Source organism: Tursiops truncatus, chromosome 4, assembly GCF_011762595.2.
Source record: "Tursiops truncatus isolate mTurTru1 chromosome 4, mTurTru1.mat.Y, whole genome shotgun sequence".
Classification (NCBI taxonomy): Eukaryota; Metazoa; Chordata; class Mammalia; order Artiodactyla; family Delphinidae; genus Tursiops; species Tursiops truncatus.
Genome location: NC_047037.1, coordinates 19,448,910 through 19,474,422, shown reverse-complemented (window position 1 = coordinate 19,474,422; position 25,513 = coordinate 19,448,910). Strand labels below are relative to the sequence as shown.

Sequence of the window (25,513 nt, the reverse complement as noted above, 5' to 3'; positions counted from 1 at the left end):
CTCTGGAGAATGATACTGGCAAGTCAGCCCTGTCTCTGTTTTTTTTTTGTCCCTAAGGTACACTAGAGCCTTACAAGAATCCACAGATTTTACACCAGAGTGGTATTTTATAGGAAGAATCATCTAATGGGAAAATCTTTGCTATAACAACAAAATCACCAAAAAATTGGGATAAAAATAGATACTTCTAATGCCAAAATTCTCCTATATCTCCTGTTATCACAATGTGATAGTAAAGCTGGTGTACATTGTTGTTTAAAAAAAAAAAAAGCAACCTCTACACAGTCTTCTTGAATAACTCTTTAACTTTAAAAAATTTCCTACTTAAAAAAGTCCCCAAATCTATAATGAAAAATATTGATGAATTTGGCTACATTAAAAAAAACTGAAATGGTTGTATATTAAAAAGCACCATAAACAAAGTCAAAAGATAAACAAGAACTTGGGAAAGCTATTTGCCACACATTACATGTAAAACGCCCATTTTCAACATGAGCTCTTTAAAATGAGAAACAATGAACAACCCAATGGAAAAATGAGCAAAGGCCAAGACTGGGCAAACTAGTAGAAAAATGACTACAAAAAATAAGAAAACAAAAAGAAGCTCAACCTCATTCATAACTAAAATAATGCAAACCAAAACAAACATATACTTTTCACTTATCAGACAGAAAAAAATTTAAGATTTGATACAAGCCAGATTTTTGGTATCATAAATTCATGTAACCTTTATAGAGGACATTTTGTAAGTATCTTTCAAAAACTTAGAGTGTATAAACAATTTGCATCAACAACTATACTTGGAACTTATTCTAATGATATAATCATATAAGTACAAAAATGCATATGTATAAATATGATCATTGGGCTTTTTTTTAAGCATCCAAAAAGGGAAATTGGAAAAAAAAAAAACAACCTTACAGCCCATAATAGGGGCTGGTTAAATAAATTATCATATTTCAGTGCAATGAATGGAATACTATATAGCTATTAAGATGAATGAGTTAGATTTATGTATACTGATGTAGAAAGTTCTGCTAGCATATTATTAAGTTTAAAAAAAAAGGAAGCAAGGCACAGAACATATAATGTATAAAATGAAAAAGCATGGATATACACATTTATATGCATGTATATACATTTTTTAAATTCCTAGAGGGGTACATAAGAAACTAGTAGTAGTAAGTATCTCTGGGAAGTGGATCTGGAGAGACAGAGTTAAGAGACGTGTACTTTTGTTTTATATGTTTCTGTAAGTTGACACTTATATCACATGCATCTATTACTGCAATGAAAGATTAAAACTGAAAACATCTTTTTAAAAGATTCTTTTTCAAAATTATGGTACAATAACACTTGTATAAGCTCTAGAATCATAGCAAAGTTTAAATGTAAATTCACAAGTAAAAATCTAATCTATTAGGGTATTTCTTATATTTAGTAGTTATGTCTACAGAAATGCCTTAGAAGACTGCACTGTTTTTGACCCAGAAACAGTCTTTTTCTCCTTCTCTAGCGTTCATGTAAAAGGGTGTGAGGGAAGATGTCGACTATAAGCAGGAACAGGACCAGGTCAGCCACTCAGCAGAGCCCTAGTCTATATAAGGAAGAATATGTTCTTGATGTCAACCAGATGGCTTCATTACCTTCAAAAACTTTCTTAAGATGTAGTGTTAATGCTTATTTTATAAATTAGAAAATTAAAATCTGACCATATTCAGTGAATCTCATTAATCTTTTTTTTCTTTCCAGATTTAATACATGATATATTGGTCTAAAATGGCTGAGGTTTTATCTGAATAAGCCACTGAAGCCATCCCAGAAGGTCTGCATCCAGGTAAATGTCTTACACCTATAATGCTGTGTCTGTCAGTAGTTTTCTCTAACGTGTCAACAGTGAAGGTAGCACAAAAAGTCACATATGCCATTGTCAGGTGACAGAAACAGAGGTGGCAGAAAAGAGTGAAGTTCCAGTCTTACCCCATCCCTTCCAATATACAGCTTAAGAACATATATATTAATATGATTTTCAATATAAACAGTCTCAGAATTACCAAGATATTCATGTATTGATGATAAACCATGTGAGAGATGTGCAAACCCTTGGCGAGGATCTCCTCATGGTCATAGGCGATTGCTCTGAGCAGTGCGTTCCATGCTACGTAGGGCTTTAGTAGGGCCAGGAGGAAAATGACTGTGCTCTCTCATCGGCCACCAAATGGGGAATCGGGGCTCTGTGATGCCCCAGCACTCACTTCTAGAGGCGGGCATATGTCTAAACACCATAAACCTTGAAACTACCTGCTCACCTTCAGAAAACCCGAATGTCTCAGAGTCTTATTCTTACAAAAGTCTCCCTTACTCCAGTAAGATATAGGAAAAGGGGCTCTGAAATTGGATATAGAGGTACCCTTTAATTCCCATGCAGGTTAGCCCCCTGGCAGATGTGAGTCCTGTGCAGTCACACGGCGGGGCATTACACTCAGAACCTCAGAGGGCAGCTAGAGACTGCTCTGTTGGTCCAACTCCTATCACATAGGCCTGAATGATATTTTTCATAAAAAGACTCCTGGATTTACCCAGCTAGCAGGACTTTTTTCTCCTGACGTAAATTCAGCTCAAAGAACAAGCCCTCAGCTTCCCAAACTAACAGGGGAGACACTCCCTAGTTCCTCCAAGGAGAAGGAAAAGAGTAGCTTGTCCCATTCTGAATATGTTGCGATTGCATTTTATCAGAGTAGAAGGTAGATAAGATAGGTGGTGGGTTACATATGTCAGAGGCGACTAGTCTTTTTGATTGACAAGTAGGAAACACTTGCTGGAAGGCACTCCACAGTGGTGTTAGGAAACTATTTAGGACCGCTTTAATCTTGGAGACAAAACTAGTAACATTCTACAGAGTTCTGCCACTGGAAATCTTTAGAGGTTTTTTTGTGAGGTGTAGTTAAACCTAGGAAGCTGAGCTGTGCATGTTTTCAGCAAAAATCCAGCTCTGGAAAACGTACATTAAAATCTATTGAATCAGTTAGGAAGACACCAAGACAGGAAGCTTTCTTTTGCATCCTAAGAGTACGGATCAGAAGGAACTCTTTGTCTGTAACACCCCATCAGCCTTAGGGCAGAAGAATCGGGACAGCAATATGGGGGGCTCCTACTGGAAATGATTCTTAGACCATCCTCTCTTCTCCTGTATTTTGGAAGCCCCATCGGTTTCTGATTAACATTCCCATATTTGTAGCAAAATTTTCCAAATAACTGTGACATTTTGCTTACAAATAAGAAAACACTGAACAAAAACATTGTGTAAAATTTTAAACTTTTTCAAAACTTTAAGGTTCAAATGAATGAGCAAAACATACTTAATTCTAAGACTTTTTTTTTTGTTGTTAAAGAACTAATGCCATACCAATTCTGCCACTAACTAGCAACTTTGCCTTTGGTTTCCTGTGAAAGAATCTTCAAGGCCCCATCCCAATCCATGGTCACTATATTGAAATACAAAAAGTGTTTTCCAAGGGCCTTCTGAACTTTGTATTGTCACTTTAAAACTTTCACCAACTTACAACTACAGAACTTTGATCTCTTATTGATTTAAACCAGTAATGTGTAAACAGCATTTCAGAGCTTGTTTTATTGAACCAAAAATATTTAGGTTGAAATCTACTTATGAAAAATGGGAAAACCTGGTTCGGATATAGAATAAAGAACATGTTCAGTAGCTTAAAATCTTTGGTAACCATTTGCCCCATGTGGCTATTTAAATTAATTATAACAAATGAAATTAAAAACCGAGTTCCTCAGTTGTACTAGCCACATTTCAAGTTCTCAATAGACACATGTAGTTAGTGGCTACTGTATTGAATGGCACAGATACAGAACATTTCTATCACTATGGAAAGTTCTATTAGACAATACTATCATAAACAAACTATTAATAATGCAGTGGACTTCCACTGCTACTTGGCAAGAAAGTTTTGTGCTCTTTTATACTTATTTGGAAATTTTAAAATATTTTTTAAATTCCAATTTTCTCAGTTGTAGGTTATCTGGTGTATAGTTAGTTCTCACAAGCCCCTTTTCCTTTTTCCTATTTATTTGCCTGTTAAAATATGTGGAATTAAATGTTTTACTTAAATATTTATTTAAATATTTTATGTACTCTTCTAAAGTTAGAGGTTTTCATTTCCTTAAAAATTGTGAAAAGTGGTACACACAATTATGTTGAGCTAATACATGGTTGTTGGCTTTTTTACCTGAATCATTGACATCTCCAAGTAAGAAAAAACTAGAAAAGATGTAGGATCATTTTTAAGGCCAATATTTTTTCTTTATTGTTGATATTCTGTAAGATTTTATTTTTCCTACAATGATAGATGTGTCTCAATGACACTGACTTTAAACTAAAGTTGATTTACATTTTTTCAGCAATTGGAGAGCCAAGCAAAATAACTATTAGATCATTTATTTCTTTTTATCTTTTTTTATGGAAATGTGTAGTATTTTGATTTCAAAATTGTATGTATCACAGATAACAATATTGTTTATCATTTTAATTAATATAATCACCCCCTTTTACAGTGTATTCTTAAACTTCTTAGTCACGATTTTTCCACTAATACGATCCTGTTATTTAACATCAGTCTCAATTACTTTCCAGTCACTTATACCTAGTAATTCAATTAAATTTGGTTCCTGGACTAACGGTTGTGCATTACACAAGGCAAGAAATTAAAAACAAGTTTATCTTTGAGTTACTGAAGTATCAAGGATTTGAGATAGCTATATAACTAGCTGTGAAAAAGGCATATAAATATCCAGCCAATATTCCCTTTACAGATTTAATAGTATCATTTTTCAGTGAAAGCATAAATAATAGAAGTTTGGACCCAGTTTGGAACTGTTAAATATGAATCCGAGTCTTACCAATGAAAAAAAGGCAAAGCTTTTTTTTTTCTTCAATAAACCAAAAAATAGCTTTCTTTATAGAATAACAGGTTTACTCCAAGTAACCTATTATTCACACAGTTTATCTACAGTAACATTGTTCCTAGGTTTAAATAATATAGCTAGATATGCTCAACATACAACTATTAATACTTTTAACAATTAAAAGAGCTCAGAGAATTAGCCTCTAAATTTAGAGGTTCTGTTTTGCCGGCAGGAAGAACTTTTCACTAGTACCAAAAGGGCTGTCCTCCTCTCCCTTCAACTAGCTAGTCATTCCTTTTAAGAATCTTGAGATGATTTGGATATATAGGAGTCATTTTTTTTTAATTCTAGGAAGATCTAAGATATCTCAGAAATGTAATAGTACAGTGCAGACCTGGCAGAAGGTAACCAGTTATCTGGAACTAGGTCTTTGGCATCTTTCCAGATTTGGAACAAAATACTGGACTCTCCCTGGGCATCCGTGAGACAACAGGAGCAATGTCATACCGCAAGTCCAAAATCCAATCAGGAGCAGCCTTCCTTCTCCTCTTATCCAGGCGAAACCAAAATACTTCTGCACACAGCATGGGCCACCATAAAAAGCAAACAAAGCCACTGTAGATAAAACCAAGCAGTGGGTAAGGCTGTCTTTTGACCTAGAGTCTGAACCCTGGCTCCTCAGTGATGATCCAGGCCAACGAACAAGAACACGATGGGTATTTTGCTGCCTCTTGGTCCCTCCAGTGCGGTCAGTGTACAGAGCAGGAGGATAAAACAACTCAGTATCTTCCTTAACAATGCAGAGAAGGAAATCCAACCTGCTTTGGCAGTGTGAAAGCAATGCAAATTTGAGTCATTGATGACCATAGCTTCTTATGTGATATAGAAGTTTATTCTGTAACACTAATGGATGGCTCAGCCATATTTTATTCAATTCTAAACCATTAATGAATGCTCATCTTCATTTTACATAGAACATATTTATCTATACACAACTGAACAAATAGGGAATGTTGGAAATGGCCCTGTGAGAAGTACTGGCCCACAATGCATCTGCTTGGTTTGGGGCATTTGAAGTAGTTAGTGTAGGCTCCCTCTGGATTTCTGCTAAAATGTTGATTTAACTAGATCAATGAACTAGACACATAGCATCTGAATTAAAGAGTGAGAAATACAATATGAACCAATTAAGTGAAGGAAAAATTTACTATGAATAAAATAATAAATGTCAATAAATTTAAAAATTGACTTCAGTTTCCTTTATATGACAAATGTAACAGATCTAATTTGACATCTTAAAATGAAGAGATCTATGTGTAATCTATTTTGTGATTTTTATCTTCTTAGGAGTATGTTTTGATATCTTTAACCTTCATATTTAATTTTTTTTCTTTTATCAGTTTCTATGGTGTAAACATCCATCAATCCATATTGGTTGACACACACACACACACACACACACACACACACACACATATCTCAAGAGAAAGTAATGCTGCAATCCTTCTCAGCAATTTATTCTAACAATTAAGAACCCTTGGGGCTTCCCTGGTGGCGCAGTGGTTGAGAGTCCGCCTGCTGATGCGGGGGACACGGGTTCATGCCCCTGTCTGGGAAGATCCCACATGCCGCGGAGCGGCTGGGCCCATGAGCCATGGCTGTTGAGCCTGCGCGTCCGGAGCCTGTGCTCTGCAACGGGAGAGGCCACGACAGTGAGAGGCCCACATACCGCAAAAAAAAAAAAAAAAAAAGAACCCTTAAGCTAAATAGAATAATTCATTTCACAGGAAACTCTTATTCAATATGTATAATTAGTTTTAGTTAACTTTATTAATGAAATGCTTCAAATCAATTAGGTTTGCAATAATCAGCTCCCAAGGACCCAAGAGGGGCCGTTTCCCTCACAAGAGGGGAAGGTGATATACAATTTAGTTGGGAAGCAAATGTAATTAGATTTGATCAGTTGAATATTCCTGTCCTGATGTGGAATTAGGCACATACCCAAGCCTGAGTTTATAGTTGGAAAGAGGTAGAAAAAGCAGCATGACTTAGAAAATGTCTTCATGGTCCTACTGACCACAAACTAATAGCCAAAGTGGGCCTTTGAAACCACAGGTAGACAGGTTTTCTTCCGACAGGGCTATGTTTACATTTGTTTTTCGAATCTGAATGTCTTTAAGTAGACGAGCACATGAACTCAACTATTTGTCACTCCTTAATGGCACTTCACGCATTTATCTAACTGCCTAAATCCTGATGACATTTCAGTTTGCAACTATTGTGACCTAGAAGTTTATTATTGAACAGGGGTGGGGTAACCCTAAAGTTCCTTTCTTCTGACTCTAAAATAAGAATATCAAAGAAATGTCATGACAGTAAAAAAGTCTTCTGAATGAAAGTTATATTAAACACAAGGTATTCCTATTTAGGGCTGCAGTTTGCAACAGATTCTGCTGTTATTCACTCAATAAGTATTTTTATTGGACACCTACATGCCAGTCACTATTTTCAGCATTAAGGACAAAGTGTGAGCAAAGCAGACAAAAATCCCTACCCTCATAGAACTTACATTCTAGTGCATGTAGACAGGAAAACAAGTAAAGTATATATGTTGGATGGCATGAATAATGGAAATAGAATGTGGAAGCAGTGAGGGAGAAGGGTGCAGTTTGTAAAGGGAGTTTAGGGAAAGCCTGCTTAGTAAGAAGGAAGGAACTATGTGGACATCTGGAGGAAGATGGCTGTATGGAGAGAGCAGAGCAAATGCAAAGGCCCTGAGGCAGCACTATACTGGCATATTCGAGGCACAGCAAATAGGCCAGTATCCAAAAAGCCAGTATTGAAGGGTATAAACTGACAGGTAGACTAGAGACATATTTAGAATGGATGCTAGAAGAGGGGAACAAATGAAATTTTTAAACTGAAATGGTTTAAATATTGAAAATGCTTTGAAATATAGTGAAATATTTTCACACAAGAGATTTTAAAAAGAAGTCAGGTCCATGATTCAATCCCCAATGACTGGTTCAGTAGCCATCATGGTCAGGGGCTACGTCTAGAACTCTAATCACTAAAAACCTGCATTTGATGTCAGTTCCTCCTGGACAACCAAATGACTTGTTTGGCACCTTTGGTATACCCCAAAAACACTTTGCCTATCACTGACCTGTAATCCCATGTCTCTGGGCCTGAAAATAAAACTCCCTGTAAGAGAGTTAGTGGTGCATGACATTGCCATTAGATTATTTTTAGTGAAAGCTTTGCCTCCTGACACAAATGCACTGATGAACTTAATAATTCCTGGGGCTACCACTGAATGCAAAATGACTTCATATACTGGTTATTCCATTTAAATTATTTCATCTTCAAGTCCAACAAAAAGAAAATTCTAAATAAAAAGATACATTTGGGATTGTACATGTGGCATCCATCCACATATAACTGAAATAAAATTATTCAATGGAAAATTTCAAATTCAGCCACCTCTAAATATGTAAGATAGTCTGAATGAGAAGGAACAATTCTGACTTTGTATTATTTTTTAGTGGTAGTGTTTTCTCATAATCCCATGCCTTTTTCCTGTCCTGCTATTCTTCAAGATTTCCTAATGAGAATTAGAGAACAGGCATATTTAACAATCTGTATTTGCAGGTTGTAAACAAGAAAATGAAGACTAATAGTTTCTCTCCTGCTAATTTGATTTTCGACAGCTCCTCTCCTACCAGCTTAGGCAAAGGACTTAGTTACTATTTCCAGCAGATGGGGCCAAGGAAAAGACAATCATCTGTGATGTCATGCTTCCCCCAAATAGGCCAGCTGTCTTTCAGGCCTCGGTTAGAGACTTCTAACCGAAGAAATGAGAAGTGATCATGAACAGAACGAGGAAAAAATGCAATTTCCTTTATTCTAGAAAAACAATACTCAGTGGCTGGTTCACAATGCTACAGTAAAACATTTTCATACATTTCTCCTGTACATGTGGAGAGTTATAAGGTATGCACTTAGAAGTAGAAATGCTGATTTGATTTCCAAAGTGGTGGTGATAGAAGGAGGCTTCTAGAAACGGGGTTGTGCTGAGTTGACAGAAAGATAAAGGATTCAGTCCTTAACTGGTAATATATGACTGGCTCTCTAAACTGAAATATAACCCCAAAAGAACTTCTGGTACAATTCCAGGTCCCAGGGCTAGTTAATGGTACAAATAGTTATTTATACAGAATGTATTTCCCAGGACCCCTCTTATCATTGACATATCATAAAATCAGCCCTGCAAAAGAGCTAGAACATTCTGAGAACATACAACACGTAACTTTAAATGAGGAAATTTCCTTTTCTCATGCAAAAGCATGAAAGTTGGTTTGAATTGACATGGACTTCTGTCCAGGCCAGGGCCTGTGATTTCAGGAAGCATGTATCTCTTTTGAAACTCTAGTGTGTCCTTGGAAATGGCTGCGTAAAGGCCAAACTGCCAAAGTCTATTCCTTCTCCTCTGAGTAAAATCTTTTAGTTGTATGTCAGTAGCTGGTCTTTGTTCTCCTCAGTGCTTGTTGCAAAATACCACAATTTTCATTCTAAACCCAATAGTATTAGGAAGACAAGTTGAGTTAAAATAATGCCTGTAATTTAATAAGTGTTCTGTCCCTAATAAAAAGCTAGTTAGTCACAGCTTCGTTCAAATCCCTCTCCCCCAGATTTTTCTCCTGAAAGGAGATACTAGACAGCATTTTAGGGAAAACAAACTTTTGTCAATCGCTAAGGATAAGGTAATAAAAGGGTTGAAAATAGCATTTTAAGCATCATGTTTTTTCTTTAAATTCCCTGAGGTTGAACAGATTCTTAAACTTCATTTTTTTAACTGCCCTGAAAATAGTTTGTCTCTCGTTGACTCTTATTCAGGGCAATGTTATATCTTCTTAATCTAGTAGAGTCACAAATTTAAGTCATCAACCTGAGCAAGTAATTGAAATGGTACAATCTTCTCACTCAAAAAAAATAAAAAATAAAAAATCCAGGAGTGAATCATCCTTAAAACTCTCCCAACTTGCAGTCTAGTTTCATGGGTGAAAACTTTGGGAGACCAGTTTGGGAAGCAACCAGAGCCTGGTAGTTTCATACACTTGATCTTATCACCTTCTCACAACAACACTTAAAAGTAACTAGGATTTAAAAAATAAACTTGTTATTTAATATGGTAATAAAGTGTTTTTATGTGGAAAAAAATAAATAAATAAAATAAAGTATACCTCAGTAGCCCTGGAAAAAAAAAGTAACTAGGACTATTGCCATTGTATTATATTGCTATTTTTTTTAATGCAGACACAAAGAGAATGTAATAGTTAACATCTATTAATTGGACACTTAGTTGGTCAAGAACTGGGTTAGTCACTTTATCTCCATTTTCTTAATTCACAAAAACAAAACAAAACAAAGCTGCAAGCTAGGTTTTCTTATTGGCTTCATTTTTTCACAGACAGTGAGTCTAAGGGGCCCATCTTGCTAACCAATACCAGGGCAAGAACTGGAATTTTGGACTGACTCCAAAGCCCTAGTTCTCATTTCTCTCCCAGATGTCATCCATCAAATTCTTCAAAGCCTGAGATCTTCCTTTTTTTCAATTAACTGCTACACTAGCAGCATTTTTTTTACGTATATGTATACAAGCGAACACTGTGCTAATATTTAATTATAGGTTTATACTGATGTTGGATGCAAGTATAAGCTAGCATCATCTTGAATAATAGTAGAAGAGTCAGGAGCTCTGAAAGTAATGTTCAGGATTGGGTAAAGCAGGTATTTTTCTGTCACATTTCAGTGAGAAAATTAATTCATATGCCACCAGCCATATGCAGAAATGCAACAGGAAATGACAAACTTAACTACTTTAAATAATCTGGTCTGCAATACAGACCAGATTATTCGTGTCCTTCTGCTGTAGAACTGATCATTTGGATTATATAGGCAAGTGGTGTAAGACATTACTAAAATTATCCTTGAATCCTAGCTTTGAGATCTATATAAAACACTAGGCAGTTTGCCTGAGAACACATAGAAAACACTTTTTTAAAGGATTGGGATGGGTTATTTTCCCTTCTGTTAAATATTAGCCTTTGAAATGAACTCAGCTGATCTGCTAAACAACATTTGCAAATTGTTGTGTTTTAATAAAGTGACAGACTGAGAGAGAAGCCACACTAGACCTGCTTATGCTTCTGGAGGCGTTACAGACCAGGAACATTATGCAATAATGCCTTTTAAAAGAAGGGAGCCACTTAGCTTTACACCTTGCCTGGCAACAAATGTAGACACTTACTCCAAACTCGGGGGTAATTAGAATCTATGAAAATCCAGCATCTAAATCCCAAACCCCTGGTGCAATACATACTCAGTAAATTACCGTTTTTTACCTCTAGTATTTTCAACAATTTCATTTAAGTATGTGAATATATGAGTGTGTGGTGTTTCAGGAGGCCTGCTCTATAATGCTATGGAAAGGTTTCATCACTATTAATCAGGTATGCAGTAAATGGGACACCTCATTTTTTCCATTTCTGGAAGGCTCAGAGCCTTTGCTGCTGCTGGCAGAAGGCAGACCCCAATGCACTATGCTAGAGAAAAATCCCCGGCAAACGTGGAACCCAGTGAAAACGTGGGAGACGCAACTTGCAGTCGCTACCACTGGCAATCATCGCCACTATTACAGCTTTAATCAGGCAAGCCCAGGCTCATGCATTGGTTTATAAAGTTGCAGCAAAGCCTTATAAATTAAGCCTGAAAGAACATTAAGTTTTAGTCTAATCTTGGACCAACAAGAAATTCTTATTTAAAAACCTTCATAAAAGTAGTCAGATTGGTGTTTTAAGAACTAAACCGAATTACACTGCTTTAACTTTTCTTTTGTTGCAATAGGAAAATAAATGCTTTAAGAATTAAAGTTAAAACACAGAGATCTTAAAATATGTTGGAGGAAAAACTACTTTACAGAAGATAAATTTGTTCCCTGGACTTGTAACTGGCTGTTGATTTCCGGGTTTCTGAGTGTGAAGGTGTACTGTCTCCTAGACAGAGCAGGGAAGACTTGGTACCCTTCTGAATGAAAGGGTGCCTATTAGCTTTTCTCTTTCATTTCCTAAAGTGTTGTGATTTTTATTCCCTGGTGTTATGTTTTTAAAAGATTTTAAATCTTAAAACATAGAAATAGGTGTTGAAATTGAGAGCTGAAAGTCTCAACCAGTTGGGTATGATTTTTTTAAATAGGTAATACAGACCTCTAGTGGTTGAACAGTTTGAAAGCCTCTGCAAGAAGAGGAAATTGTGCATCAGGTGCTTGCATTTTTTTTTTTTTTTTTGAATTTTTGCAGTACGCGGGCCTCTCACTGTTGTGGCCTCGCCCATTGCAGAGCACAGGCTCCGGATGCGCAGGCTCAGCAGCCATGGCTCACGGGCCCAGCCGCTCCGTGGCATGTGGGATCTTCCCGGACCGGGGCACGAACCCGTGTCCCCTGCATCGGCAGGCAGACTCTCAACCACTGCGCCACCAGGGAAGCCCAGGTGCTTGCATTTTAAAGAGGAAAAACTGTTGCTAGTTACAATTACAATGCAAAATTCACATAGTTCATACAAATCAAAAAAAGGTAATACTGTGCAGCAAGGGAAGATGGAGCACTTCCCATCCTTTTAGGTGCTCTCAATTCTCCCAAGACAAGCAAGGACCCCTCCCATCAAAGTCCCAGCGAGAAGTCTGGATCTGTATTGGTTTTCCTCTGAAAGATTAATGTCCAATTCACTTGTTATATGAATGGAGCTGGCAGATATCTGCGTTATGTAAAAATAGATTTCATTTTCCTTGGCACACAGTTTTGCCTCCATGAGACTCTTCTTCCTCTAAACTCCAAGGGCTCCCCGTGAAAATGCAAGAGAATCTCACACAGCCACTGCTTGCCTGTCCTTTCCCAGGTTCTCTCCAAGGGGACAGCCACATTCCACTGGACTGGGGCTCAGTGTCTGGGGTGTTTCTCCATCTCTATGAGGTGCAAACTATTGGATCCGTGCACAAGCTTCGGTGATTATTAAATGTCTCTCTAGACCAGCGCTTCTCAAACATGAATAGCTACACAAACTACCTGGAGAATCTTGTTGACATTCAGATTCTGACTCAGTAGGTGTGGAATGGGGCCTGAGATGGCTTTACTAGAAAGCTCCCAGGTGATGCTGACGCTGGCATCCAGGACCACAGCCGGGAGGAGCGAGGAGACGCTCTAACATCTCTAATTTTTTATTACACTTTGTGTTTCACTGATTTCTTCATCTTTCTCTTCTTTTTTTACTTCAATGGCATCTCAAAATTTAATTTTTGACTTTATATAACTTTTAAAGTTCTCTTTCACTTGACTATGTACAAAAATCTCTGGGAACCTGTTATTCAAGTATTGTAAAGTTGACCTTACATTTTAAGAATGGATTCAGTGTCATCTGTTTAGTTTGGTGAGTTCATGGTGGTTGTGAGCACCTCTCTAGCACTTGAAGTAATTAGGCATTTGTAACCACAATTAAATACCTGATTAGCCATACTGGGAGAGTGCCTGAGATCGGATTTGTGCATGCTGAAAAACTACTAAGGGCCCAAGGTAACATCCACATCGTAAAATCAGGCAGAATAAAAAGCACGAGCTGAAACCCTTAAGAGTCAACAGATCAGAGTAAAATATGGGAAAAACATTTCTCAGACAAAATCCATCATCCAAATAAGTTCCCATCATGGCATGTTATCAAGCTTAATTTTGAAATCCATAATTTTAGAACTTATGTCATGCGGTAGTCTTGAAAGCCTCCTACAAACTTTTAACATCCAGTTTCAATCAAAAATAGTATATTAACAGGCTGTAGCATGGAGGGAGTACATAAATTATCATCGTTGCCCTGCATGAACAGTAATTCACAGATCTGGCTCAGACACGACTTAGATGAAATAATTAACCATGTATAGTACTTAACAGTATAAAAGTAATTAATCTAGCTGCCTCATACTGGTTTGGCCTAAATAAACATGTAATAAAAAAAGCCATAGATTTTATTATTTTTTCACTTAACGTTACTACTTTAGTAAGTTGGAATTTTAATATGGCAGAAGAAAGATATCTTTCCCTTAAAAAAATAACACTTTCTTTTCAAATGTTAAAGTACTAACTATAAGCTGAATGAGTTCTGTTTATAATTGTGCACAGATGTTCTCAATTAATAGTATTATGCATTCTGCTTCACAGGAATTTGGTGAACATGATTATTTTGAATTATGGTGTAAATAAGAAAAAAAATCGATTTTTTTAACCACAAGTCACATAGACTCTGTTGAGGTACTACAGTTGTGTGGCGGTGTAGCTTTGGCAAAATGTTTCAGATAAACTTGTTTTTTGCCCCATGGGTTCTGAGAGGAGACAAGTGGTCTTTGGCTTATAGACCCTTCATCAGCAGGTCCACAAGGTAAAGGGCAGGGTCATTAGTTGGTATGAGGGCAAAAAAATAAGGCAAGTATCCCTTTTGGGCAAGAGAAAAGAGCTCAGGTGATTTCTGCGAGGGAGAAAGAGGTGCACCCCATGCAGGTCTTTTTTTAAAGTCCACTCTCAACGTATGGCTGCTCCTTTGCCTAATTTTTTTTTTAATATTTATCTATTTATTTGGCTGCTCTGGGTCTTAGTTGCAGCACACGGGATCTTCATTGTGGCATATGGGATCTTTAGTTGCCGCATGTGAACTCTTAGCTGCAGCATGTGGGATCTAGTTCCCTGAACAGGGATAGAGCCCAGGTCCCCTGCATTGGGAGTGCAGAGTCTTAGCCACTGGACCACCAAGAAAGTCCCTCCTTTGCCTAATCTTATAGACTATAACATGTTCTATATGACCCCATTGCCTAATCATTAAATTATTATCCCTATTTCATAAATAGACAAAGAAGAGGAGGAAGCTAAGTAATTCTTCCAAAATTAAATAGCACACAAGATGTAGGTCAAACTCAAACCCAGAGACTTCTACTTCCAGGCAAGATGGAGTGAGAGAGATTTACTGTCTCGCCAAAAACAACTACTAAAATATTATATATATATGAATATAGAGATTTACTGTCTCGCCAAAAACAACTACTAAAATATTATATATATATGAATATATATGAATATATATATGAATATATATATATGAGAAACAATGATTTTCAAGACAGTGGACACCAGGCAACAAAGGACAGTAGTCTCTGAGGGAGAAAAGACAAATGAAGTGAGCCCCAGATCACTGCCTGGAGAAAGCTCCAAGTCAGGGCTCAGAAAGGATAATCCAGAAGGAGCTCCCAGGTGTCCCTGAGCTGTGGAGACGGAGCTGGGGTCCAGAGACACAAGGAGCTAGAGATCACAGAACAGAGTGCCAGGCGCTAGAGAGCTTTACAAAGAAAGAGCGTGGAAATCTGAAAGGTCCTCCCTGTGTTTCAGTGCATGTGAGTGAGTAATCACCCAGAAGGATTAGAGGGCACACTCCACAGAGATTATCCAGAGCCAGAAAATAGTTGTTGTTCCCACGAGCCTGAGGGGTAAAACTCATAATTCATGCGACATCAGGTAGCATGTTCACAAGGGTTTTGCCTCAAGAACAGGAAAAAATTAGACTAAATGCTTCTCTGGCCCCACCTAACAAAGCTTAAAAGCCAGATCTGAAGGAATCCAACTGTTTGCAAGTAATGTAACTGCTTCCCAGAACAAAGCTGGAGACTTTATATGGGAATACAAAAACATCCAATATCCAACAAGGTGAAGTTCACAGTGCTTAGCATCCATTCAAAAATTACCAGGCATGCAAAGAAGCAGGAAAATAAAATCCATAAAAAGAAAAAAAATCAATTAATAGAAACAGACCTAGTAATGACACAGATGATAGAATTCCATATGTTCAAGAAGCTAGGGGAAAGTCTGAACATATTGAAGAGACATGGACAATATTCAAATGTCTGAAATAGAATTTCTGGAGCTGAAAACTCAAACCAAGACTTCAGACACTATGACCATGTTCCTTCCACTGCCCCCACCATATTCTTCCCTGGATCATGAGTGTGATCCCAGTGGCCTCATACTTACTACCTGCTTAATACTGAAATTCCCAGATGAATACTTCCTTTCAAGAGGGGTTTAGCAGCTGAAGACAACAGACTTCCCGAAGGCGCTCCACATGGGCCCTTTCCCAACCCACTCTGACTCCCCCACCCCCGAGGCCCTTCTCTGGCTCATGGAGCAGATGGCATCACTGTCCATGGACTGACATTCCTCTCTGGCATGGACTCCTCAGTAGAGTAGCTACTAGCAGTCCTCAACGTGGCACCTTCCGAATTATAAGAAAGTTTACATCATCAGACCACCATGTTCCATCTTGATTTTCCATCTCACATGAAAACTCTATAGTTTGAAACAGCATGAAATTTGTTCTCTTCACCCAAAATACAATTAAAATGGAAGTTAGTATTGATACTTTTGAAGCTCCCCACCCTTCCCATCCAAGGCACTATGTATAAAACCATGAACTGTGTTCTTCCAGCCAATGAGGCAATTAACCAAAATGTACATGTTGTCCTTTTACAGAATTCAAAATGTGCTCATGAAAATTAAACTATTTTTCCAACCAAGCTAAAAAAAAAAATCAATTTACTTGTCTAGGAAGTTTTATTAGGGCTAGAATTCCAAGAAATGTACATGCTAGCCAAATATTACTGTTCATCAGACATGCTCCATATGCATCCAGTATTAATCCTGTGTGATTCCCGCAGTCAATGTACCCACTTAACAGCAGATATATTCTCTCTATGTATTGTGTGTGTTCCTAAACCTGCAGTGAATGAATTTAGAAAAAAAGTATCAAAAACACAAACGTAGCCTTGCAACACAAATATGTAGATAATTTCATGCTTGGAGCATCACAGTTCACTTTAGAAACACTTTACTTGACAATGAAGCTTTCAAGAATAAGTATTTTTCAGCACTTACTGAAAATATTTTAAAATCTCACCTCATCACCAGTTATATAACCAGGGCCACGTGGTCATTGTGGCTCTATGAAATGGCATCAGGCCCTTTCACTGCTGATCGTCTTTGGGGCACTAGATGATACCTTTTGAATAGATGTTAAAATAATGTGCAAGAACCAAATATCACAGATTGTGTGCTGTATTCACCCGCGTGGAGACATCACTTTAGTGAAATGCAACAACAGCTCTAGAAAACATAACAGTCTCTTTACCAAAATATAAAAAGGAAAAAGGAAAGGTAAGTTGCTGGCAAGATCAAAGAAGCGGGGAGGTGCAGTACCAGCTGCCATTCTGAGACAGTTCTCAGACTCTGCACCAGGCTAGTCTCATGAGAGCAGGGGTGGGTAATACCTCATCCCATCATATCTCTTTGTTTTCCCACTACCTGCTACTCCTTGGTCATGGATTATTGTTGAATGTGGAAATGGAATGGGGGATTTCTAACAACAGCACACTTCAAGTATTTAGTGTATTATAAAAACACTGGAATGGGGGTTTGCAGCATCTTGCTGGGGCTTGAAGTCTGTTTTCTATTTTTTTTTTTTTTTTTTTTTTTTTTTGCGATATGCGGGCCTCTCATTGTTGTGGCCTCCCCCGTTGCGGAGCACAGGCTCCGGACGCGCAGGCTCAGCGGCCATGGCTCACGGGCCCAGCCGCTCGGACCGGGGCACAAGCCCATGTCCCCTGCATCGGCAGGTGGACTCTCAACCACTGTGCCACTAGGGAAGCCCGAAGTCTGTTTTCTTAATTGTAAAATTAGGCCTGGATCCTGAGTTGTAAATTGGCAGCCCTTGGACCAAATTTGGTCTGCAAAAGAGTTCTGTTTACTTCCACGCAGTGTTGATTTTTTCTCATTTGCTTTAGTTGAAAATATTTCAAAATAGGATACTCCATGTAAAATTTGAAATTTCCAGCTTATCTTAAAAAATCAGCCTGTATCTTCCCCTGATCACGACTGGCACAATTAAGAATCCCCGTCCCCACCTCCTCTGAGAAAGGGGAAGTGTCCACCACCATGGTCCACCACCATACCCACTTCACCCATCTCTGTTGCTCCCAGCCCCTATTAGTATTTAAATATGTGAACCCTGAAGCATGTAATTTCTAGGGCCCATTCCAGCAGTAAAATGTTATGAATCTCTGACTCAAGTTGTCTCAATAAAAGCAAAAGACTATAGAGAATAATATTTCAACTACATTCTAGGTTAAAACAGACTTTGCTTGGGTAGCCTGACAACCAAGACCCCATTTAGAATATCGTAATTGTGTATGTTTACAGGGACAAAGGGCATACATATGGTTTGTAGGTCACCCACCCGGCGGGTATGGAATTTGATTGTATCGCGAATGTGCCCCTCCTACAGTCTCGTTGTGGCTTCTTCTTTGTCTTTGGATGTAGAATATCTTTTTTGGTAGGTTCCAGTCTTTTTTGTCAATGGTTGTTCAGCAGTTTGTTGTGATCTTGGTGTTTTCGTGAGAAGAGGTGGGCTCAAGTTCTTCCTGTCCACCATCTTGTCTCTGCCTCCCCTGGTGTCTCTAAGGGCGTACATATATATTCCTGTATTTCTCTCAAGAAGAAAAGCAATAAATATGACCCCTAAATTTCCTTCTATAGCAGAAATTTCTGTGACTTCCTGATCTACACTGAGACAAAACTACACTCCAAACCTAAATCGAAAGTCCATAGTTACAGAATGACTTTCTGTAAAGAGAACATCTTAATTTGTTGATGTAACATGAAGCATGTTATTTATCTAGAGAATGGCTTTTAAGCGGATCGTTGGCATGCATATAACAATGCCTACTGAAACAGACTGATTCCTAGACATATTTTCTCTGTATCAGAACCTCTTCATATCCAAAATTATTAGCATACTATGTTATTCTCACAAAGTTCTAATGAACTGCACAAATCTGCCTGCTCTATTCTGAGTACAAAAATATTTAGCCTAATTTGTTTTTCCATTATTTTATATAGTAATAAAGTAATATCAAAAATGTTATTACCAGGGGCTTCCCTGGTGGCACAGTGGTTGGGAGTCCACCTGCCGATGCAGGGGACACGGGTTCGTGCCCCGGTCTGGGAAGATCCCACATGCCGCGGAGCGGCTGGACCCGTGAGCCATGGCTGCTGAGCCTGCGCGTCCGGAGCCTGTGCTCCACAACGGGAGAGGCCACGACAGTGAGAGGCCCGCATACCGCAAAAAAAAAAAAAAATGTTATTACCAGAAATAATAGTGTTTTATAATTATTAGAAAGTGAATCTCATGAAGTCATATTAAAAAACAACAATTACCATATGTTAAGTCAGATAATTCAAGGAAGAGACATATGAATACTAGTGGGGCTCTTGGCAAAGATATTTTTTTCTCTCAATCCTACGCTTTGAAGGAAATTTTTGCCATTTAATTAGTTTAAGTATGCTTCATCAACCAAACGTCTATAGTATGGTATTTTCCCCCCTCCAGCTTAAAGTACTCTTAAAATCATCTACACTTTAGGTGTTCATACTTTCACTTCTTTTAAAAATGGATCCTTCCTGGATCCTTTACATTGCTTTATGGGATTAACAACAAATTGTATCACCATACTGTATTGTATTGACAGAGCTCTAACATCATGCCAATCTGTTTCTTAGCCATGTGTAATAATGTGACAACTTATACATATATATAAATTTATGGGGTAATTCACTTAGTATTTGGTGGGGACATATGAATATATATTGAGAATATATAAAATGATAGTAAAAATAGATATTTATTGAGTGTTTAATATATGGCAATCTTTTTTCCCCCATGTTGTATTTAACCCTCATGTTAACAGCAAGTTTTTATCCTGTTTTAAAAGATGAGGACACTAAGGCTCAATGAGGATGAGTAAATTAGCCAGTTACAAGGTTAGTCAGAGGTTGAGCCAGGATCTTACCTTTGTGACTGCAAAGCTTACGGTTTGTTTCCCATGATGCCTGCCAGCCACCAGACTCTGCTAACGTTAATTAAATTAATGTTCCCTTTTAAAATTCTAAGTACTGAATATATACCTCTTGATATATAGATCAGCTTTCCACTTCAGCCATATATTAAACTTGTTTTATGGTATATAGTCTGTTCACACTGAATGAGTATAATAAATTATCTTTTGAGGAAATTATTTTAAACACAGAATCTTACAACATTCTTACAAGGGCGAGGTCGAGGCTTTATCATCTCATTCCCATTGGTCAGAGCAAGGTCCAATGAAGGTTTAATGATTTGCCTAAGGTCTCAATTTCTAGAATGGCAAAGAAAAAGCCACCAAGTCCTCCACCCCCCAGTTCCAGACTACTGTTTGTTCTCAGTCTTTTTTTCCCCTCTGTTAAACCCTGCAATCAACTGATTTCTACTCTTCAACTTCTTAAATTATGTTGCTTTTTTACTTACCATTATTGGTTTTATATATTAAGATTCAGCATCAGCATTTACCATATCTTTTAACTTCCTAATTCTGAGTGTTTCCATCTGATTGCTTATTTTTGAACCTTATGGGCTTTTTCTTTATTTCAGTTTTATCCCAATTATCCAGGAAAGGCTGCCTGAGTCTTCTGAAAGCTCTGATGTTCTCAATGAAAAGACCTTCTGAATGACCTTGTTTGTCTCCCATGGAGTTGCATATCACAACTTCAAATGTCCCACTAAAATGTTACCCATTTGGCATCAGTATACAGAAAAGGCTGCATTCTGTGATAAGAAGTACAGCAGTGTTTTCCTAGTGAGAGAACAGAGTCCTCAATGGTTTCGGGGAAGTATAATTTCCTCAGATTTAGCTGGTATTTCAAACACAATGGTGCTTTTCTTCTAGAACTAGTCAGTAAGAAATTTGTAGGGAAAAATACCACAGGAACCAATAAACAATTAAAATTTTGGTCATAGAACTCTATTAATATTGGTCCTTTAGAAACCCTTTTTTTTTTTTTCAGAAATGTTCTTCGGCTACAAAAACAACTACTCATTGCCCTTATGGATCAGTAAAGCAGCTGGGCAGAAGACACAAGTAACAGAGACTCAAACTAAGTAACTGAAACTCTTTGGTTGACAACTGGGAGAGATTATCATTTGTAACTAGGTATGTTTATCCCTCTCTAACTAGGTATGCTTATCCCTCTCTTACTTTTCTCTACTTGGTTTAATTCTCATTAGAGCCTTGATGACAGGCTACATTCAATGTGTAGAGAAAAAAAGCCAGAGAAAAAAAGCCTAATGTGAATGCAAAGGTGAATTTACATTCAAATATTGTACAGTCAGTTTAGACACTAATGACTCAGATTGACACAGCAGTTGCCTATGGCAGTGACGCCACCAGAGGGCAGGTTTTGACTTCCGGACCTGGTGGCTGCCTTCCTCCAGAGGCAACCTTGGAGTTACTATAAGAGCCATCAAATCCTTAGAAGCCCTTATAATGAATCTAAGCTCAAATTCTCTCTTCCATTGTTCTTGTACAGAATCCTAGAATTCTGGAAAATACTTAGAGAGGATAATTTCTAGAATGATCTGACACAACAGATATTTAGTCAACTGACAATTTTAGAGCCCCTACTAAGTATTCAGCATGACCTTGAACATTTAAAGGCTACCTGACGGAATTTTATCTTTTGAGGGATCTATAGTTTCCCTGGGAAGATATGAATATAATACCACCAATAAAACAGACTGTATAGTTAACTTATTCCACGAAAGATAAGAACTACACGTCATCAAGAATTGAAAGGGGAAAAAACAAAGTCCAGACCAGAAAGATTTCTCAACATCAGTACCACTGACATCTTAGACTAGATAATTCTTTGCTGCAGGGGTCTATCCTGTGCCTTGTAAGATGATTAGCAGTATCTTTGGTCTCTACCCACTAGATGCTAGTAACACTCCCTCCTCCCTTTCCCCCTGTTATCAGAACCAAAAATGTCTCCAGACATTGCAAAATGTCCCTGGAGGGCAAAATTACCTGATAGAGAAGCACTTAACCAGAGTATATAGAGATGACCTTACAAAAAAAAAAAAAAAGAACTGAACCTCGAAACTTTAGAAATGTAAGGACCTGCTCTCTAAGCCTCAGTTTCCTCATCTGAAGAGTGGGAATAATGGTGCCTTCCCTCATAGGTCTTGTATTAGTTTGCTAGGACTGCCATAACAAAATAAAAATAGAAATTTATTTTCTCCCAGTTCTGGAGGCTAGAAGTTCAAGATCAAGTTGCCAGCAGGGTTAGTGTCTGGTGAGACCTTTCTTTTTCACTCGAAGACAGCCACCTTCTCACTGTCTTCACATGTTTTTTTCCTCTGTGCAAGCACATTCCTGGTGTGTCTTCCTTTAATAAGGACACCAATCCTACTGGATTAGGGCCCCAACCCTGTGACCTCATTTAACCTTAATTACCTCTTTAAAGGCCCTATCTCCAAATATAGTCACATTGAGGATTTAGGCTTCAATGTATGAATTTGGGGTTGGGGGGACACAATTCAGTTCATAACAGGGCTCTTACAGAGATGAAAGCAATTAGCACAATACTTGGCATATAGTAAGCATTCAATTAATCATAAATGTTCCTATTGTTAATATTAAGCCACTATTATTATAAGTCCCCCATGTGAATCAGATACCAGCTGAAGCACTGAAGAGTATAAAACAATAAGTTTATTTGAACACTTGTGTGTAACTTTGTGCTGAAGTTGTGCAGCTAAAAAGTTTAAACTGACATTTTCCCCATTGACGTAGCTAATTATTTCAAAGATGTTCTGGCTTCCTTGATGCGAAGGTCAAAGGGCAGTAGATCCTGCATCCCCAGCATCTGATGAGTAGTAAATGACCCAGAAATAAGCTTTTAAGTGCTTTGGGGAATTTCTTTGTGTAAAGAAATTCTGTGTAAATATTTCTTGGGAGTGAGGGTGATTAAGTTCACCCTCTTAATTTGATTTATGGTTCACCTATCTCACAGGAGATAAGAACAAAAATAAACTAGGGAGGAAAAGAAATAAACAGTTTTGAACAGTTGTGGTCTTTAGTTGGAACCAAAAAACCGTGGAGATTTTGAAATTGCAAAGGAACATGGGCCTTCTTCTGCCAAAAAACTTGTTTATAAAAACTAGAGAGTGTTAGATATTTCTACCACACTGGCTTATCATTTGAAATTTCTGCTGGCTCAAGTGAAAGTGTGCTGTCCGATATCCTACTGTGGGATTTCCTCCTTAACCACAGTTGCTTTCCGATCAGAGGCTTGTGACTTTGAGGACCAGAACGCAGTCGGCTTAGCCAGCCAGAAGAACAAGAGGAGAGGTTTCATATCTCATGATAAAAAGGAAGCACTAACGGGGGAAAAAATGGAGTCAACGCTGACAGTTGCTGAGTTGAACAGTTTTATTGTTGGTAATAAAAGCAGAAATTGCTTGCTGAAAGTGAAGGTGACAAAAGACAGAAATTGCTACGGCAAAGTTAAAAACAAGAGGAGATGGTGGTCTTGGTGTGGTACAGAATGTTTGAAAACATTCACCTTGTCCTTAAAGAGCTGCTGCTGTATGAGTAATGTGCCACTTCACTGCATAACCTTGTATGCAGAAATGCTATATTTCCCCTGTACAAACCAAGGGATGCATTTATTCTACGTTTAGAGGAGAAACAAACAATCGAAGGCAAAGAGGTGCATTATCTTATGCAGTTCTCTTGGAAACAGTTCATTTTTTGGTCCTGCTCAGACTGCACACAAATACTGGGAATATATTTTAATTTCAAATCTGATAGGTGACATCTGGTAACTCATTTATTGCTAATGAAGTTTTCACAGGAAGCAGCAGTCACCGGTATCTCATCGTATTTTTCAGTTGGCAAAGTGTTGTTTACCTTTTATTGGCCCAGCATCCGTGCCTCTTATCACAGGGTGATTAATTAGAGAACACAAGTAGCCCCACATAGAAATGAATGGAGAGGTAAATAATGGGAGATAGAATGGTCTAAACTTTTTTTTATTAAAATCAGTGGTGTAGTATCACTGTAATTTATATTTTAAAATTATATAGGTATTCAAGAACATGATTAGAGCTGGAAAAACTGGTCAAGAAGCTCATTAGCAGTGCCTTCAAGCCCCTCTCTGAGCCTTTCCACCCCTTTCTGGTCCTTTAGCTTCTTCTCCTTCCAGAATCACATGCAGTTTTCCAATCCTTCTTATCCATATTTGCTTGCAAGGGAAAAATTGGTCATTTATACCACAGTGGATTTTAATAATACTAACAAAAGTCTTAAAGCTACAGGATCTCATAGCATCTCTACATACATGATCTCATTTGATGTTCACAATGGTATTGTGAGCCAGACTGGACAGATATTTTTTCACTTCATCATTATCATGAACTTCATTATCATTATTTTCCAGATGAATAAGATGAGTCGTAGGTTTGGTGAAAAGCTAAAAACTTCATAGCTCGTAAGAGGTAAATCGTGTACTTGATTCAGGTCTTTGGTTCCCAGCACCACGCTCTTCCACGGCCTTAACTCTGGCTCTCACCTGAGTCAGCATGTCTTCTCCTGCAGGTAGATCTTGGTTCTAATGGGGGTATAGATGTGGGTATCATCCACCCCACCCCAGTTAAAGAAATTCCAGACATCTAGGAGTAGGTGCAAGGGTTATTTGACTAGATGACTCCTGTTCGGCTCCCCTTAGCTACTCCAATCCTGAAATACACAGTTCAATGTGTAATTCTCAAGCTGCATTTAGGAATTTGTCCTATTTCTTCAGGTTTTAATGCCTCAAAGGGGCCAAATGAAAACATTTCAGCTGATGGCACTTTTGTTGTTTGTTGTATTTAGTTTTGCCTATGAGTCATGACAGGCACAGAGCACATAAGCAAGGGTTACAGATGAAGATGCCAGTAGGGCAGTGGTTTTTAAATGTTAGCATGCATCAGAATCACCTGGAGGGCTCATTAAAATTTTGTGGGACCTCACCCACAGGGTTTCTAATTCAGTAGGTCTGTGGTGAGGCCTAAGATTTGCATTCCCAAGGGATTCCCAGGTGATGGTGACGCCGCTGTTCCAGGGACCACATTTTCAGGACCATTGCTAGAAGGGCTAGGTAGGTGACTTACATGAGGGAAGCACATGTGCTGTGCTGTCCAGTTCAGTGGCCTGCCCCAAGTGGTGAGTGAGCACTCGAAGTGTGGCCAGTTTCAACTAAGATGTGCTGGAAACAAACTATACTCTGGCTTTTGAAGACTTGGTACAAAAAAAAAAAAAAAAAAGGAAACTATCTCAATAATTGTTATATTGATTACATGTTGAAATGACAATATTTTGGGTATATTGGGTTAAATAAAATATATTACCAAAATTAATGTCACCTGTTCCTTTTTATTTTTTAATGTGGCTACTAGAAAATGTTTAATTACATATGTGGCTCACATTGTATTTCTTTTGAACAGCACTGACCTAAAGAATCAGAAAATAGAGAATGGTGGGGATTAGTGAACCACAGAGTATTCAAATCCCAAAAGCTATAAGCACTTCGAGGGC

The 25,513-nt window shown here is 38.0% G+C and overlaps 1 protein-coding gene across 2 annotated transcripts in view; it reads left to right on the top strand.

The window, feature by feature from the left end:
• AGTR1 (angiotensin II receptor type 1) overlaps positions 1 to 25,513 on the top strand; it is a 44,860-nt gene that overhangs the window by 7,664 nt on the left and 11,683 nt on the right. Inside the window, exons 2-3 of one of the 2 annotated variants that reach the window (XM_019934126.3) lie at positions 1,753 to 1,837; positions 20,943 to 21,088. The gene's annotated coding sequence lies outside the window, so the exon portion shown is untranslated. The remainder of the gene's footprint in view (positions 1 to 1,752; positions 1,838 to 20,942; positions 21,089 to 25,513) is intronic. The other variant, XM_073803717.1, reaches the window with a different exon arrangement.